Here is a 17202-nt window from a genome sequence, read left to right as displayed (position 1 = left end):
TGCAAATTATGTACCACAGCCTGTCGGCTGCGTGTCTTACCAGCCCCTTTTGATCTGTTAGTCACCAGGCTTAACTGACATCTAAATAGATATTCTCTCCCCACTCACAGGGACTACTATTTCAGGAGGCTGCTGAAAACTTGTGACATTTCTTGCTGTACCACTTGAAATGAAAATCTGTTTTTTTCCAGCTGATTTGAACAGTAGTTTGGTTCTATGGATACACCCACTAACAAATTTAACTCCAGTCGACATGAAGGTTGTTAATTCAGCTGTAAATCTACTCTCCAAACCCAAACCTGCTTTCTGGAGCCTGGCAGACAATGCTAATGGAGTTCTGATCTCTTCCCTTTTTTCTACTTCAATTTTTGTTTACACAATACTGAAATTAGTGATGCTGGAATTAGCACATTGAGAAGCTATCGAGTGCGTTGTCAAGGAAGATGTGCCCAACAAAATGCCAATTCCATGAACTCCCCTCATTCTTAAATACCACAATTTCTAACACTGTGATTTAGCTACACTGCTCTGGTGTACATTATATGGGATCAAGTCATATTCACCAGAACACAAGCAATTAATTATTATAATGCATTTTGCAGAATAAAAGAATGCATAATTTTACAGATTAAATAAGTCAGGCCTACAGACTGGTTTCATCTCAACCTGAGATGAAAAACAAGGACATAAAAAACAAGGACCAACTAGATTTTTATCTCAAGTTAAATTAACTTGCACTAAATCCATGCCCATTCTAATACTGCAGATAGCACAGAACCTGTAAGCTTTATGTGTGTTTTCTATTAAGTTTCCAGCTGCAGCTCTATCACTGCTCACACCAATGAAGAACAGTTTCAAACTTGAAACAAAAGAATGCTTTCATATATAGTTTGTAAGGAAAGTAAGCATGTCTGAAAACACACAATCTCAGCAATTTTCTTGAACATCCACAACCTTACATGAGCTTCAATAAAATAATAATCTTAAACTAGCTTAGTTTGTGTAAACTTTGTCAATTTTATACCTGTACAACGGAAGCAGTGATCTGGAAGCACTGAGAAAATGAAGGAGGTCAATTAGTTTTTTGGAAGTTGTTATAAAACATGTGATTGAAAATATTAGTTGAAGGTCTGGCTATTGGTGAAAACAGAAGTCCAACAGAGAAGCATAATTTCCTTCAGTGCACTCATCAGCTACTTGTGATACTGCCCTTGGAAAAAGGAACTGGCAGGAGGGACAAAAAGGTCCAGTATCAAAATTAATATGGATAATTACATAGCTCACAAACCTATACAGAATGTGGTTTAGTACCAGATAATAGAGTAAGCTACAGAAAATGTGTAAGAAATGAGACTAGAAAAACAATCAAGGTTCCCACTGGAAGCTGTGGCATCAGACCCAGCGAGCTCAATGAGGAGAGGACAAAGGTTGCAAAGCCATGGGATATATGGAAAATGTGCACACTGTCTGCAGAACAGTAGCTTTATACAAGTCAGAGACTGTTGTGATTAATCCACACACACGACCAGGCCAAAGGGCTCTTTCCCAAAAGCACTGTGAGTCAGCACAGAAGCAGGAGGGGCAGTGCCAGGGCAGCCCAGCTCCCCTGACAGCAGCTCTGCCCTGCTCTGATGGGCAGCAGCGATCAAATGTGAGTGCTACAGGATCACAGGCCCATGGCACACAGTGCAGACAGATTTGATAAAGAGGCAGTAGCCTAAATATCCAAGAAAGCAACAGCAGGGAAGACAGCTAAAAGTGGTGGCACCAAGTAGTTCACATTAATACCGTAACACAATCTAAATGGCAGCTTCTATCAGTAGTTTGGAATTACCCTTTTACTCTCAAAACATGGCCTAACATGCAGAGAATCAGCAAATCATCACCAGATTATTGTCAGACTTCTCTCTAGGATCTAGAAATTAGCTCAAGCTTTAGTAGTGCCTAACCAGCCATGGTTAGGTTTTGCTCTCACCCTCCCTCCTCCAGGAAGCCAACCCCAGCAGGATGGGCAGCTGCAATGACCACCATCACCTCCTTGGTCTGGGCAACCAAACAGGGAGAGCTCTTTCTACAGGACACCACCCACTAGCAAGTTCTTGCCCTTCCAAGCATGAGCAATGACTATAGAACCTAACCTGAATTTATCAACTTCAGTCACTTCCAACTGGAACTATAACCATGTCCAGCTAACAACTAACTGTTTTTTATATAGTTTGGGAATAAAAATAATATCTTCCTGACACCAATCATCTGAAAAAACTCCACATTGTAGCAGTTGTAAAAGCAACTCTTCATCTTTCTCCAGGTTGCATATCTGCTGAAGGTCAAGAATATATATACTCAAAAATTACCATGTTTTTCAACTGTCCACATTGCAAACACTAATGATTTGCTTTTATTGTGTATTTCTTGAGAATTTTAGTTTTATTTTAAAAGGAGCTTTCTACCATCCAAATAAAAATGCAGTACTCTAATCTGGAGACAATTTACACCTAAGCCAATTAGCCGGTGTCCACCTTATCATGAACCTGCTTTGCAGGGAGCACTCACACTAATTCACTCAGCTAATTGCCCCCTGCTGCCCATCACACAACACACTCTTCCCTCCACTCCTCCTCAGAGGTATCCTCCAGAGACAGGCCAGGTCTCCTGGACTCCTCAGGTCCTTCCTAACAAAATCCCAGTTCTCAGCAGGCATTTCAGAGCCAGCAGATCAAGGGTTGGCAGGGATGTTCCACAGCCAAAGTCCCCAGAGAGGACCTTGTGACTCAAACAGAGCTCCCCTGGGGCTTGGTCAGACCTGGGCAAACAGACCTCAGGGTCCAGCCCTGGCCAAGCTGTGCAGGTCAGATGTCAGCAAACACCAACTTGGCTTCCCCTCAGGTTTTCTCAGTGAAAGATGTGATCTCACTGTACAATAAATAAGCAAATAAAAGTCTTTGTGTCAGCACTAACACAATGCCTAAGCAGCTGGAAAAAGATGAGCTTGGCAGATTAGGAAAAACACACACACACAAAAAAACCCAACCCCAAAACAAAAACACATCTCAACAGGCTGCTAAAAGCCACAGAAGTGGAAACACGAGTGCTGAACAACCTGGCTGCCAGGCCTCCCTCAGGCTCTTCCTGAGCTTCCAGCCCAGTGCCTGATGTTGCCCAGGGAGTGGAGGCTGGACTGGCAAAGCTGGAATTAAAGGCGTGTACCACATTGCTGTCAGCTGTTGTTATTCATCTGGTTGCTGTTTTAGGCTCAAAATCAGATCTGCTTTGCACTGACAAGAATAATATTTATGAGTCACAAGACGACCCTGTGAGCCGGGAGCCTACTGTTCCAGAGCCTTGTGCTCCAGGAGCACAGACACCATTCCCACCTGGCTGCAGATCAGGCAGCACTGCCCTCAACACCTCAGCATCCAAACAATCCCCAGTATCTTCAGCATCAAAACAAGGCTCTAAGGAACCCAAAAAAACGACTCTACTCTCACTTCATACATCTCCCTTAACACACACTTGTTAAGAGATTAAGACAATTGCTACATTAACACCGAGAGGGGGAATGCAAAATAAATTCTATGTACTAAATACTGTCTATACTTTCTGTACTACTTTTGGTACTGGCAGTATAATATGGTTAAAGCATATAATTGTTTTGTTTGGAATAATAAATATTAATAAGACATTTATTTACAGAATTTCTTTTTGCTGTCCTCTACCTTGTGTTACCGTAGCAATTGCTGGTTTCTCATTTTTGCCTTTATTATTGTTTTTATATTTTTACATTATCCTAAGCAACACGTATTTGATGTGGCTATAAAAAGATTGAGTCATGCTGTGTCACAACGGGGTTTTCTTTTAACTGGAAAAAAAAGCAAATATTTTTGTATTTCAAGCTGTTTAAAAATAGTACGTCTAAAAATAAAGCACTAAAAACAAGGGATCGGAAGAGACTGTATATTCTGCCCCTGAGAAAGGTTCTTTCTCCATCAGAACTCTGGCTACAACCTACACACCATCAATAACCACTCTCCATTTCCACGAAGGGAAGAACTGCCACTCTGAACCTCTGACAGGCTTTTTTCAGTAGCAAACATCAATCTCCCATCACAGTGCAGAAAGGATTCTCAGCCTCCACGGGGGAGTAAGAGTGTCAAATGATCACAAGCAAGACCCTTTCTTTCCCTTTTTAGCAAAGGCAGTACTATTGCACAAAATCTATCTACTCACATCAGTGTTATGAATACAATACTAAATGAGACACACATGTTATCTTAACTAAAGATGTCACAAACTGGAATACTGCACACCATTTACTTCTGACATCAATGCTTCTACCAACTGAGGCCCATCACCAGTGCCACACATATATAATTTGTATCAGTTTTTCCAGATGACAAGAAAACAAACCCACAACTTTTTGCAGTGATATCATCCATCAAAATTAGCAAACTTTTATAATCCACTTAGAGGAATCTTTCACATGTTTCTATAAAGTGAAAGGGTCTGCTGTTCTCAGTAGAGACTATAGCAAAAATACTTATTTTGGTCCTCGAGTGGGTTAATCAAAACAGAGGAGCCACAGTGGACAAAAATGCTCTGAAATAGCTCTTGTATATCTTATGTTGGAAAAAATAGAGATATTGGCTGCAATGATGTGACCATATTTCAGAAAGGAAATTAAAGGAAGACAGCAGAAGCAGCAAGATGGACAAAGATAAAAGGCCATATATTTAAATTTAACATGAGGGAAACATTAAGGGAGGCAAAAATCAGTACTTGAAGACCTGAGGGAACAGCAAAGCAAAAATACTGAGCACCTAGTAGCAGGATAGACATCTTATACACAGAACTAAAAATACCAAAACTGCATTAAGGAATGGAAACTACTAGAAGGTTAACATCCCAAAAAACACAGCTAGGGAAATAAAATACTGAGAAAAAGATTTCTGGAGGGAAAGGCCATCAGTTCTCACTTTTTGCTCTCATACAGGGGTGGATTCAGCCCACGTGACTTGAAGAACTGACTCCAGAGCTGGTCACAGGCTGTGGGAGATCCCAGCTCTCCTGCTCTGCCCAGCTCCCCTGCAGGTGCTCCTGTGCAGGTGCTCCTGCTCCAGCAGGGCCCAGCCCCAGGGCAGCTCCTCACCATCACCTCCTGCACCAGCACAGCCAGGGCAGGGATGAGGAGATGAGACAGAAACCAGAGCCTGCTCACCTGAACAGCAAATGCAGGCTCATAACACAACACAAGTTATGGGAAAGGGAGAGATGTGCAGGGTGTGGACACTCTCAGGAGTCAGAAATGACATTGGCATTCTTGGAAGATAAATACCAGAACTTTACCAAAATAAGAGTTACTGCAGTGTTTGACTGTGAGGCTCATGTAGTGCATCAGTATTAACCTTCCCTCAAAGTTTTGAATGATTCTTCTTAAAAAAACATCGCTACTTGAGAGACTGAAATAAGGCCAGGAATGAGCTCAAGAGCAGATCACGGTAACGTGTAAGATTCTGACACAACTTACAGAGCCCGTGGGCAGACAGCAGGAAGTAGTTAATGAACTGTAAATTCAGATCTGCTTACCCCACAGCTTTTTGGGTGACTGTCTCCTGATGTTCCAAGAAATAATTCTCCTAAGGAAATGCAGTACTGTTAACTCCTTAATATGGTTGATTTGCTCTTAGACGTTAACTGTCTTACTTGAATTACTGAGCTGTTCTAAGTTTGACTTGTTCCTTGTGCCATGAGCAGCAAGATTTCCTGTGACTGGTGGATTATGGATTATGCACACCAACTCCTGATCTGTAAATTCTATAGGCAGTTTGTATGTGTACATACTTACCATGCAATTTAAGGAAATGCAAGAGAAAAACTACAACAAACAATTTCACCTTGGCTGTAGCAGTCCTTAATGTGTAATAAAGATTTTGTATCTGTCACTCTTCTCCATTAAAAACAGGTTTCAGAGGGGTGTAAGCAATCATACATGTAGCAGTGTTATGGTCTTTAAAAATGTAGTTTGAAAACTCATTTGGTAAGTTCAGACAAAATGCCACTGCCTCTCCTACAGCATCGGACTGGAAATAATTTTCTTTGATCATCCTGAAACTAAATAAGAAACTGAAGTCAACTGGGAGCTGGCCATCTGCTTTCCAGAGGGAGGAATCTGAGAGCAGTGTGACTCAGAAGCTCTGTGCCTGGACCAGGCTCTGGCACACTGGCAGTGTTTTGGTGCTGTGGTATGTGCTCACACCGGTGCCAGCGGAAATTTTGGGAGGCAGTAAAACCAATGGCATATCACAAAAATGCCATCCCAGCCGTGTCCCGTTCCAGCTGATGGCAGTACTCACTTCCCTGCCCCATCTCCCCGCTCTTGAAACCTTGGGCTTTAGCACCAAACCATGTTCACAGGCCACAATCACCCCAGTGAATTCCTTTCTGCTCAGTCACTGCCCTCTTTGTAAGGCTGCAGCTGTTCCTTTCCCCCCTTCTACTGACCCTTTTGTTTCCTGGTAAAACGCAGATATTTGTTTCCTGATCACTGATATTCCCGAGACATGAAACTGAGAGCTGAAGGCCAAAGTCTGTCCCCAGCAGGACACCTGGCTGACAACTCTGTGACAGAGTTGTATTGGAAAACGCCTTTTCTGTGCCACCTGAGACTCCTGGAGCCTCCAAGGACAATTCAGGGATGGTTGTTCCCATCAGCAGACTAAAGGTAGCTCAAGTTAGCTGGCAAACACAGCTTAATGGCTGGTTAGCCCAGGCTCTCCATGTGTGCCTCCCTGCATCACACCACTCATTTCCAAAAAATAGAGCAGAAAAACAATTATTTTAGCCCTATCCTTAGCTGCAGATTTTGCTTCTTTTTATCTATGCAGGATGCAAAATTAAGAGCATGGCAGTATTTCTGAATTACTTAGTATTTAAATTGGTAAGGGCTGAAGGATGAAAGGATAAATCAACACATTTTTGCAAGTATTAAAAGGTGTGGAAATCATTACAGAATTTGTAGAATTTCCAGGGATTAAAACAGCTCCTGTTAAAACACCATTTAGGGAGTACTCCATTGTAGCAGAAGAGTACCAGCTACAGCAAATACACTGTGTCTGCATCTAAATCAATCTCTAATGTCACCAGCACTTTCCAATGACTGAAAAGATCTCATTCCCAACAACAAATGTTTATATAATCAATTCGATGTTTAATTATAAGCGGCAAGATACTATACTCTAAAAAAAATACTTAGAGCTGGTATTTTTAGTTACACTTCTCAATAAATCACTGAACAACTGCACTTTGGTGAGTTTGTTTGCCCTCAGCAATTGCTAATGGACTGTAAGAATACAACAGGCTGGGCAGATTACAGACCTTGTTTTAATACTGTTTTTAATCAGGAATATCAAACAAGATGTTTTTATGCTAACAGCTTCATCTAGCTGAGTAAAAGTACGTAGCAACTCCGCAAAAATTGAAAGACTGATTTCTAAAATAAGCACATCCTCCTGAATTACACAGAAATTTAAAATATTTTGGAAAAACTACAGCTGAGTGACTGCTTGGTTTGTTTTTTATTTTTTTCCTTTTAGGTATAAAGACAGCCATTTTCTGAACTTATTTACAAACCAGAGGGACTATAAATCTCAGGTTTTTTAAGTGGAGAGTGTCATGTCGTCACATGCCTGTGGCAGTTCAGGCTAGAGAAAAACACTCTTTATTGCAACAGGCATGATGAAACTGCAAAAGCTGCAACACAGCAGATAACTGTGGCCAAGACTGAGTTTTCAACAGCATGTACCAAAAAGCACCTTTGTGCTGACACCACAAAACTTTATTAGTGCAATGAACTGCTCAGAGTTATAACATTTAACTGTTCTGATACCAAAAGTAAGACATGCAGTCAACTGCTCATTTCCTAGCCCAGGCACCAGAGTGGTCACCGGTTTAAACTTCACCAATTTTTGAGATATTTGCTTTGATCTTCCCAACTGGGTCCTGCCCTCCTGTATGCATAGTTTCAACTGGGAGAAGTGGGGCAATCAATACAAGACAATCACTGCTCTGTGTACAGGGTGGTGTCTGTGATAAACAGCTTATTTGCCAAAGACCTGCCTGCAGAATTCCAAGATACACTGTTAGGTTTACATAGGATTTTCCCAATCAGATGGCTTCAAGAATATCTACTTTCACGTTGGATTAAAGAGCTGCATAGTCTTGTTGGTCTGTGATCAGATATAGAGCTCTGGAGACTACAGGTCACTGTACTCAGGGGGGAACACCTGAACAAGGAGAGCTCCAGGTCCCCAGTCCCGTGGCACTGGACAGTTGTGGCACTGGGATGTGGGATGTGCAGGGAAGGGCTTTTATTGCTCACTCAGGAGTGCTCCCTACACACCAATATCCCCATGGCACACGTGAGCTGCCAACTCCTCTCACTGGGGACAGTGGCAGGAGAAGCTTGTTTGGGGTGGCAGGAGGAACTCCACAGTGGGGGAGATTCTGATGTAAAAATTGCTTTCTATGTTTATTTTAATTTCACAGAGTGCTGAGTAAAGAGCAACAGCTCCAGGCCTCCAGGAGGACTCCTGTTTACTGCAGTAGCACTGACTCAGAGCAGCAGGGAAAGGCTCAGGGAGTGGTGCTCACTCACCTACAGCAGAGCCGGCACCTGGGTGGTAACAGGAGGGTGGCTCAACCCCAGTCCTTTTTATTAGCTTTCATGTTTTGATATTCCTGCAAAAATCAGATTTTAATTCAAACACTGTGGGAGACAGGGTAATTGATATGCTGATTAAACCTTTAATTTAACTCTTTTAAAGAATCCAACCTTAATATTACTTCAGTATATGAAGATATAAACATTTCCTTGATTAATTATTACATAAACACAAATGACAATTTCCTTGAGCATTCCACCTCAGGAATTAGTTACACATCTTTGCAATGGACCAAATATGCAAGTTCACATCAACTCCCAAAAAGCTGCTGTTAATCAAAAAACGACAGGAAGCAAAACCTTGGGAGAAGCATCAGGCCCAACAAATCTTACACTCTGGGCAGAAGACTCAAGCAGATACTAACCCAGTTTCTCAGCTGAACATTCATCTCTGCCAGGAGACAACTTCATTCACAGCTTCATTCTTTGTCAAGGCTTTATTTGTACTTTAACCAACAATTACACTACACCAGGGCAAGCAGGTCCCACTGACTGTCCATAAGAGATATAGTCCCATAACCAGATTATCTTCCACATGCACCTTATTCATAAAGTTAATATTTGCCATTTCATTACTTTTTTAAAGCAGCTTTGATTATTCAGTCCAGGGCAGCTTTGGGAAGAAACTATGTTAAAAACCAGCATGCCACACTTTGGTTGTATAGAATAACTAGGCTATTGTCATTCAATGAATATGCCAGTTTTACTTCACTCACTTTTATTACAATATCTTACAAGTCAATAGGAGAAGAATGCTATTCTTTGAACATATTTCTGAATAACCCAGCCTTCTTAAGATTTCATATAGTTGTCATATCTTCTTCCTGTCAGATCCCATCCTTCAAATTATTTATTCTAATTTGTATCAAGCTTTTATCCTGGCTCTGTAGACTTTCCTATTTTAATAATAATTCATAAGTCACCCAGCAAAATAAAACTACAAATTAATATACATGTTCTCCCCTAACTAGTTCACTGCATTCTGCCAATGCAGCTGAAATTCCAAAAAGATGGAAACATAGAAATGCACTGGAAATATGAAGACTTCATTTCACTCTAGTGGAACACCATGGTCATTAACTGAAATATGTAAGAAAAGTGTCTGGCCCAACATTTTTAATGTAACCATCAACAGCCATCAGACTGAGCCTCCATGGGTATTATCTGGGCTGTACCAGTGCAGGTATGATCCCCACACCTCCAGCATCTTTATTTTATTACGGGCAGAAATTCACTTAATAGGCAAAGTGATAGCTCCTATTAGTCTACGAAATACAGATTTTAGCACAGAAGCAGCTCTTTCCCCTCAAATTTTTTTTTAGTATGTTGGACTGTTTAATGTTACTATCTAGCATTCAAATTATTACTGAAGAAAGAAAGGTAAATGAAAGCTGGATGTCCAAATTAGTTATCTCCATAGCTATAGGTTTTACCAGATGTGTGAACAAGCACACTATTTGCAAACTACCATTCTTCACACATTTGCTAAGAGAAGCTGATACTATCAGGACATGTATTAGATTCAGTCTCACAGATCTTGCATTGGCATAATCATGCTTTGAGCAGAGATGCCAAAGAAGCTGTTTCACAAAACCTGCAACTTTACCACCGACTTGGAAATCTGGTCTTTTGCATAATTCTGCAGTGCCTGTTAGACTTTGTAATTCAGCATCAGCATCATAAATATACATAGGTTTCAAACTATTTCTGTGAAAAGATAAGTGTTGGCTTTCAGGAAAAACTGCTGCAGACAACTGCAGATAAATGCCCTAATTTTATTTGAAAGAATCTCTGTAGTGGTGCAGTGTGATGCTGCATTTTCTTTCCCCTCTAATTTTCCATTTCTATATCTTAAGTAAAATCCTAACCTTCATAACGAAAATCTAGAACAGTTGAAATTCAGGCTGAATCACAAGGTTTCGAAATTAGGGGAATTGAGAAAAACAACTTAAGTCTTAGATACTGAACTGTGGCTGAAGACTGGTTTTCAGGGCTTTGACATGAACACACATTTAACTTAAATGCTTGTGATGCTTTACTTCTGGGCTCATTTGAATTCTGACCTCTGAGTCAAACCCACATAAACTGAAAAAAACAATAAAGTATAAACTAAAATCAGCTGAATTACTTTTCATCTGATTCAGACAAGACAGCTGTTCAGTGAATACTGTTTTGTTCCTTCTACCCCTGAAAAACCTGGACACGACCAGATGCTCAGATTATCAAAATCCTTTCACTTGTGCAATTCATTACACCAAAGTTCGTAGAGGCAAGCTTTACCTTTTTTTACACTCCATATTACAGACAAGACTTGTGTTTCTTTAAAAATAAAATTCTGGCTCAAAAACCAACTTGCACTCAAGTATGTTTCTTCTAAGCTTATGTGTCAGCTTGCTAAACAACACACTCCTTATGACCCCGTCAGGACCACAGGAGCAGCTCAAAGTCTTTCAGCTGTGCCATAAATGCTGCCTTTGACTCCATCTTGACGAAAAGAAATACAATTTGAAGTAGTGTGCTAAAAATGTGACCCAAAGGCAATGCCTGTAGCTGTACCAGCTGTACTTTAGGCCATACCAGGGTGTCAGGAGGAGCATTGCCCTCAGTTGTGCTCCACCAGCGTGGGTGAGGCATGCAGATGGGCAGAGAGATTCCCTGAACAGGTACCCACCGGAGCCCAACTTCACCTCATTTCCTATTCCTCTGCACAGGATTGTCATGAACTTTGACAAATCCTTCCAATATAGTTTCCTTCCATGCTAGTTCCTTTGCCTTCCTCACACCTGACCTAGAAACACTGAGGGACCCACAAGTTAAAGTAAGAGCCAGAAGGAAAACAGAAGTGCTGGGAGCATTCCAGGGGTGATACCAAAAACCAACTGCTTAAGAAACATTGACACTTTCCACAGGCTTCCCCAGGGCTAAGGGCTCAACATGCTGTATCAGCATCTGGGTAATCCTAAACCTACAGGTACATTTTCAGGGCTTTCACTGTAGTTGCTGGGATGGCCAAAGAGCTTTATTCCTTTTTCAAGTTGTCCAAGATAACTGCTTGTTCTCCTACTCCACAGCTGCCTGGTTTTGTCCCTTTTAACTGTGAGCAATAGTCATCCCTCCTCAGCTGACCTTTGGTTTCCAAAGCAGTGAGTAAACCAGAGCTCAGGGGTCCTCGAGAATGGCTCAGAACAGGCAGCTCCCAGTCCTGACTTAGACTTGGGCAGCCCTAACAACACAACACTGAGCTCAGCAGAGTACCAGTCTTTGCATAAGCACTGCTCAGATTTTGCCAAGATCATTGTGTCTAAATGTTGTTATTAACCAGAGAATAATTCAAATAAAGGAATGTGGTAAAGTCTTTTTCTAAGAAATTGCTTGAGGCTCTTTGGGGCCATAAACAGTGTGTAAACAACGTTTAGCATGAATTATTCAACACCTAAAATATTGAAACTCATTGAGGCTTTCAAAACCAAAATTCTTCTAATTATGAACAACACAATTAAAGAAGAACAAAGAATCATGAAATATCCAGGTATCTGTACTAACCTGCCAGTTTTATTTACGCCTAGTTAAGCTTTGTTGAAAATAAAATCATTCTCCCCTTGCTTCTGCAGAAAGTATCTAGGCCACCTAAGTGTGTCTCTGCAGGACTGCATGGAAAGACAATTTGGAGGTAGCCTATCCATTTTTAAAGATAGTGTCCTTTTTATAAATTAAAATAAAAAGGACACAATTCACACACGATAAGTTTTTTTCCTTGTCTGCAAATTTCAGATGACTTACAGAAACCTTATATTACAGATTCCATCTAATAAGTCACACTGAAGTGAAGGACAGTTTGTTTTGTTCCTTATAGAGATGAATCTTCAAATAACCTCCAAGGTAACTTTTCGCAAACATAAACAAAAGAGTATCAGCAAAACTAAGCCCAATAAGACCAAATCCAACAAGACCAGAGCAACTCCTTACACGAGCAGATTTTTCTTTGTTTGTTTTTTTTTTTTTTAAACAAGCAAGGTAAAGGCTGCCAGCAACTGAACCAATCTGCAAGTCTTTGCTATGTTGCTATTGGGAATACAATTTTTAGTATTTCAAACTCACTCCATAGTTAATACAACCAGTTAACAAAAATTATTAGAATCACCTATGTTAATTAAGGAAAACCTCAGGGTTTTTTCTTCAGATTTTTTCAAAATAAAAAAGAACTCACCAGTAGGAACTGTTATTTAGTAAAATTTGCACCTTGTTTGCAAGCAACACAAAATACCCCCCCATAGGTTCTGTTGCATTTAAATGCAGAAACATGTAACCCAAAGCCTGTGTGCACTGGAATGCTTCATCAAGTTAGGTTTTTTAATAGGTAGGTGAATAACCCAGCTTTATAGTTTCCTAATAAATTTTTATATACAGTACCATAAGATCTCATTCTAACATTTCAGATGTGTATTGATTTCACTTCAATTTAATTTAGTGAAAGACTGTTTGGTTTTAAAACATAACATTTTCTCTCACTAGTGAAGCATTTAGAAGTAGCTGCAGACCAGGAGTTAAGCCAGGGGAAAGCACACAGCTCACAGCCACATCACCTCCTGGGTGACAATGCTCCTGGGTGCAGCACTGGTGCTCAGAAGGGGTGGGTGGGTCACTCACCCCACCGAGGTCACCTGAGGGCACATGCTATCCTGCCTGCAGGACTTACAGCATATGCTGGAAAAGGGAATAAAGGCACAAGGCATGGAATGCTTTAGCCCTTTCAGCAAATGAGGTAGGATTTGAAGCCCTGAGGTTGGTCATAGAGCAACACAGGTTTGGAGTTCACACTCCCACTCTCAAAAATCCTGGCTGATGCCACAGAATCATAGAATATCCTGACTTGGAAGAGATCCACAAAAGTCCAGCTCCCAGTTCTGCACAGGACAGCCCCAAGCCTGAGGACATAACTGAGAAAAGCTTGTTTTCTACAGGGTTCCCTGTGAACATGCACAGTTCTATGTGTAGCAATAGTGAAAAAATACATCATACATCAGGCATGTGATCTCCCATCCCAGCCTTCTGCCTGAGCCTTTTTCTTTCTCCTACAAAACATTATGAAAACGTTTCTCCTACAACTGTATGAAAAACTGTGTGGTGCAGCTAAGTATGTCTCATCCAGTTAACAAAAGCATCTCTTAAAATCTGTGCATTAAAGAATCAAACCATTAGATATGCAGATGTGCTTCTGCATACTCCTTGTGCAATGTCTGACAGCCAGAATCATTTTGTTTCCACCGAAACACAGAAAGAAAGAGCCTGCAGCTATCTTGCTTTGCAGTTTGCTCCTGTCAAGTCCCAGTGTTTAGCAAGGGTTGATTTACACAGTTCTTGCATGGGAGAGCATCAGGTAATGCCCAAATTCTAAAGAGAGAAGAGTAGTAATTTAGTCATGGATGAGTCAGTAATTGCCCACTGGTTCAGCAAAAGAGCTATCAAAAGGGATAACACCTTGCAAATTAGATGTCAGAGAGATTTTCGCTATTTGTAGGGAATAAAGGTGTCATGGAACATTTTTCAAGTAAGGGTTGAGTCCAGTTCTAAAGCAGTTGTAGTATTGCTTCTAGGTAGTGTTGACAGCAGGTTCAAAAAATGCTCTGCATTTTTAACCCATCCAGTAACAGTCAGCATCACAGAAAGGCTTTCTTGTGTCTTCTAAAACACACTTGTGGTCTCTGGTATACAGGTAATTTTTAACACCAGCTATTCCATGGATTTTTACCAGGGATCTATCCTCAGTGGTGTTTTGCCAATTTAGGGCTAATGCACCAATTGTGTATATGTTTTACTGCACTTCTAAAAATTCTCCAACACTCCGCAGCAGTAACTGTTAGGATTCCAAGGAAGATAAAAAATAAGTTTTAATCTAAAGTCACGTCACATACAGGCATTTAAACAATAACATGACTTATTCACATAACCAGGTTCATGAATTACGAATGTACAAATAACATCTGTACATCCACTTTGATCTCCGTGACCTTATTGCAAAGTACAAAATAGAGCTTCTCTGCCTTTGTACAACGTATTTCATTGCAGGTTTCCCTTCAGTGTGTAATGCCATGGAAATCTGCACTTTAAAAAGGACCAGAAAAATGATCCAGTGTACACACACTGTTGCCTGAGCAAGGTTAAGCCTGTTTAGAACTACTACTAAAAGCATAACTTAGACATCACATTACACGCTATTTAACATTTAAGAGACTAAGTCCCAGAATCCCCCTGGAAGCCTGTAACAAACTGCAGCATGCTCTTTGGGATTTGCAGCTGAAGACAGAAGACCTCTGTGAAGGCTTACTGAAAGGTAAAGATTGTAGAAGGACAGGAAGACAACGGCAGAAGATGAGAGGTAAGACCAGAGTCAGGCCTATTATTTCAAAGTCACATGGCTGATCAGCAGGAAGGAGGACAAGCACAGGTTTCCTATACAAGGTTAGACTCAGAGAAGGTGTTAGGCTGAACCAATTCCATCAGCAATATTGGAGGCTTATAAAACAGCCAGAAAGAGTACTACCAAGGTAGAGTAGAACTTCACATTGCAAACAGAAGCAGCTTGCCTGGATCAGACAAAGCTCCCACCATCCTGCCAGCCCAGACCATTCCACCATTCCTGCTTAGATACATTTCCCTTGTTCTTGTTCCCGTTGGAGAAAGTAGGGTCTGTCACTCAGCCTGCTGTGGACCATGTCATACTTCCATCACAGGGGGCACCATGTAGTTTGCACATATCATCTGTCAAAACCAGCAGAGGATTCCAGCCCCCTCACACACTGTAGATAATTTAGGCTCCACAACAGAGTCCGTGGCAGGTGTTAGGAACATGACCCTTAGATATATACCCCAGGATGTCCTTATTAAAATAGCACAAGAACAAAACATCATCCATGGTGATCACAAAGGCTCTGCACAGCTTTGGTACTTCAGTGAGGTTCTCAACAGCCACACTAGAGACTGGAAGACAGGAATAGGAATAAAGGAGAAAACTGTATGTCTTATTACAGCTACAGTAGCAAATGGATGGAATAAAAATAAGTACTCCTCCCACCTGACAATTCTAATACTTGCAATGTCCTGACCTGTCCTGACTTAAAACACCACCTTTAAAAAAAGCTAGGTAATGTTAGTTCTTGAATATATTCCCAAGTCTTCAAAAATACCAAGTGACTAGGCATCTCACTGAGGTATCATGCAAAAAAAAAATAAAAATTAAGTGGGTTCATTTAAATGAGGTAGATTTCTACTCCCCTCAAGAGTTTCAATTGGCCAAGTATAATTGCAAAACAAGCCCTAAAAGGACACAATTAGCTACAGAATGTAGCTTCATTGTTCACTGTATCCTGTTACCAGCTTGAACTTAATTTTAGCTACTAAATTGGTGCTTCTTTGTTTTGGCAATCAGATAATATTAACTTCCCCTTTGTTTTTTCTTTTCCTGTTTGTACACCTGCAGTCTCAATGAGCAAACAGCAACAGGATTAGTATTTTATAGTTAATCTACTACTCCACACCTGTAAAGAGCAGAATGACAAAATACTTGCAGAGCCCTGAGGAAAAAAACAACAAACAAAACCCAACAAATAAATTAAAAAACTACCACAGCAATCCTGACTTCTAACTCTGAGATCTGATTGTAAAAGAATCAGATACAGCTAAAATAACATCAGGTAAAATAATCTGAAATAAAAATGGATAGTCTTCCAATAACGCAGTGTCTGCTTCAGCTGCAAAACTCATGAGCATAGCTGCCTCCCAAGAGGTAGATAACAACACAGTCACTGACTCGCCACCTACACATTTGAAGTGCAGACTAGGAAGAACTCCCCAGAGCCTTAAGTGCTTCTAGAACAGTAGAAAGTTACTACTCGTATTTGTGATTGAAGTCTCTTTCCCCCATACTGTTATGAGCTCTTTAACCATTCTCGAGTATCAGAGGCCTCGTACAAACCGCAGTGGGTGGGTGAGGATCAAACTGCCGGGAGCGACTCCCTTTGCTTTGTCCCTCCCAGTCCCAGGCTGGACTCCAGCCACACTCAGCCACAAAGAAACCCCCCCATACAGTGGCAGGGTAAGCCTGCTGAGTGCTTAATAGTAAATGTATTCTGGTCTGAGAACAGCCCCATGTATGGGACAAGTCAAGTGAAAAAGTTACCTAATGGCCTCGGGTGCAAGAACACCTCAGCCTGCTGTATCATTAGGAAATTATCTGAACAAAAGAAAACCCGATTTCAGCAGGTGAACACTCTCGAGGTGTGTCACACTAAACAGCTCCTCATGACTAATTCATTAATTGTGGTAACGACATGCTTCTCCATAACATTCAAACTACTACCTTCAGAAAACCCTCAGTGACGGCAGAAGGTTTATGAAGTACCTGCCTATACATTAAGGGTACAGGTTGTACTGCCAGCACAGCCCAAATATACTCGCTTCAGCACTTGTCATCTTTCACACCACTAACA

At 40.9% G+C, this 17202-nt stretch overlaps 1 protein-coding gene across 3 annotated transcripts in view; it reads right to left on the bottom strand.

Annotated features, from left to right (window-relative positions):
- MYO1E (myosin IE) overlaps positions 1-17202 on the bottom strand; it is a 191205-nt gene that overhangs the window by 50073 nt on the left and 123930 nt on the right. The window lies entirely within an intron of this gene.

This window comes from Manacus candei, unplaced genomic scaffold (genome assembly GCF_025592945.1).
Source record: "Manacus candei isolate 608988 ecotype Guabito, Panama unplaced genomic scaffold, ASM2559294v1 h1tg000046l, whole genome shotgun sequence".
NCBI classification, from domain to species: domain Eukaryota; kingdom Metazoa; phylum Chordata; class Aves; order Passeriformes; family Pipridae; genus Manacus; species Manacus candei.
Note: the sequence above shows the minus strand (reverse complement) of the source record. Positions and strands in the feature narration are given on the sequence as shown.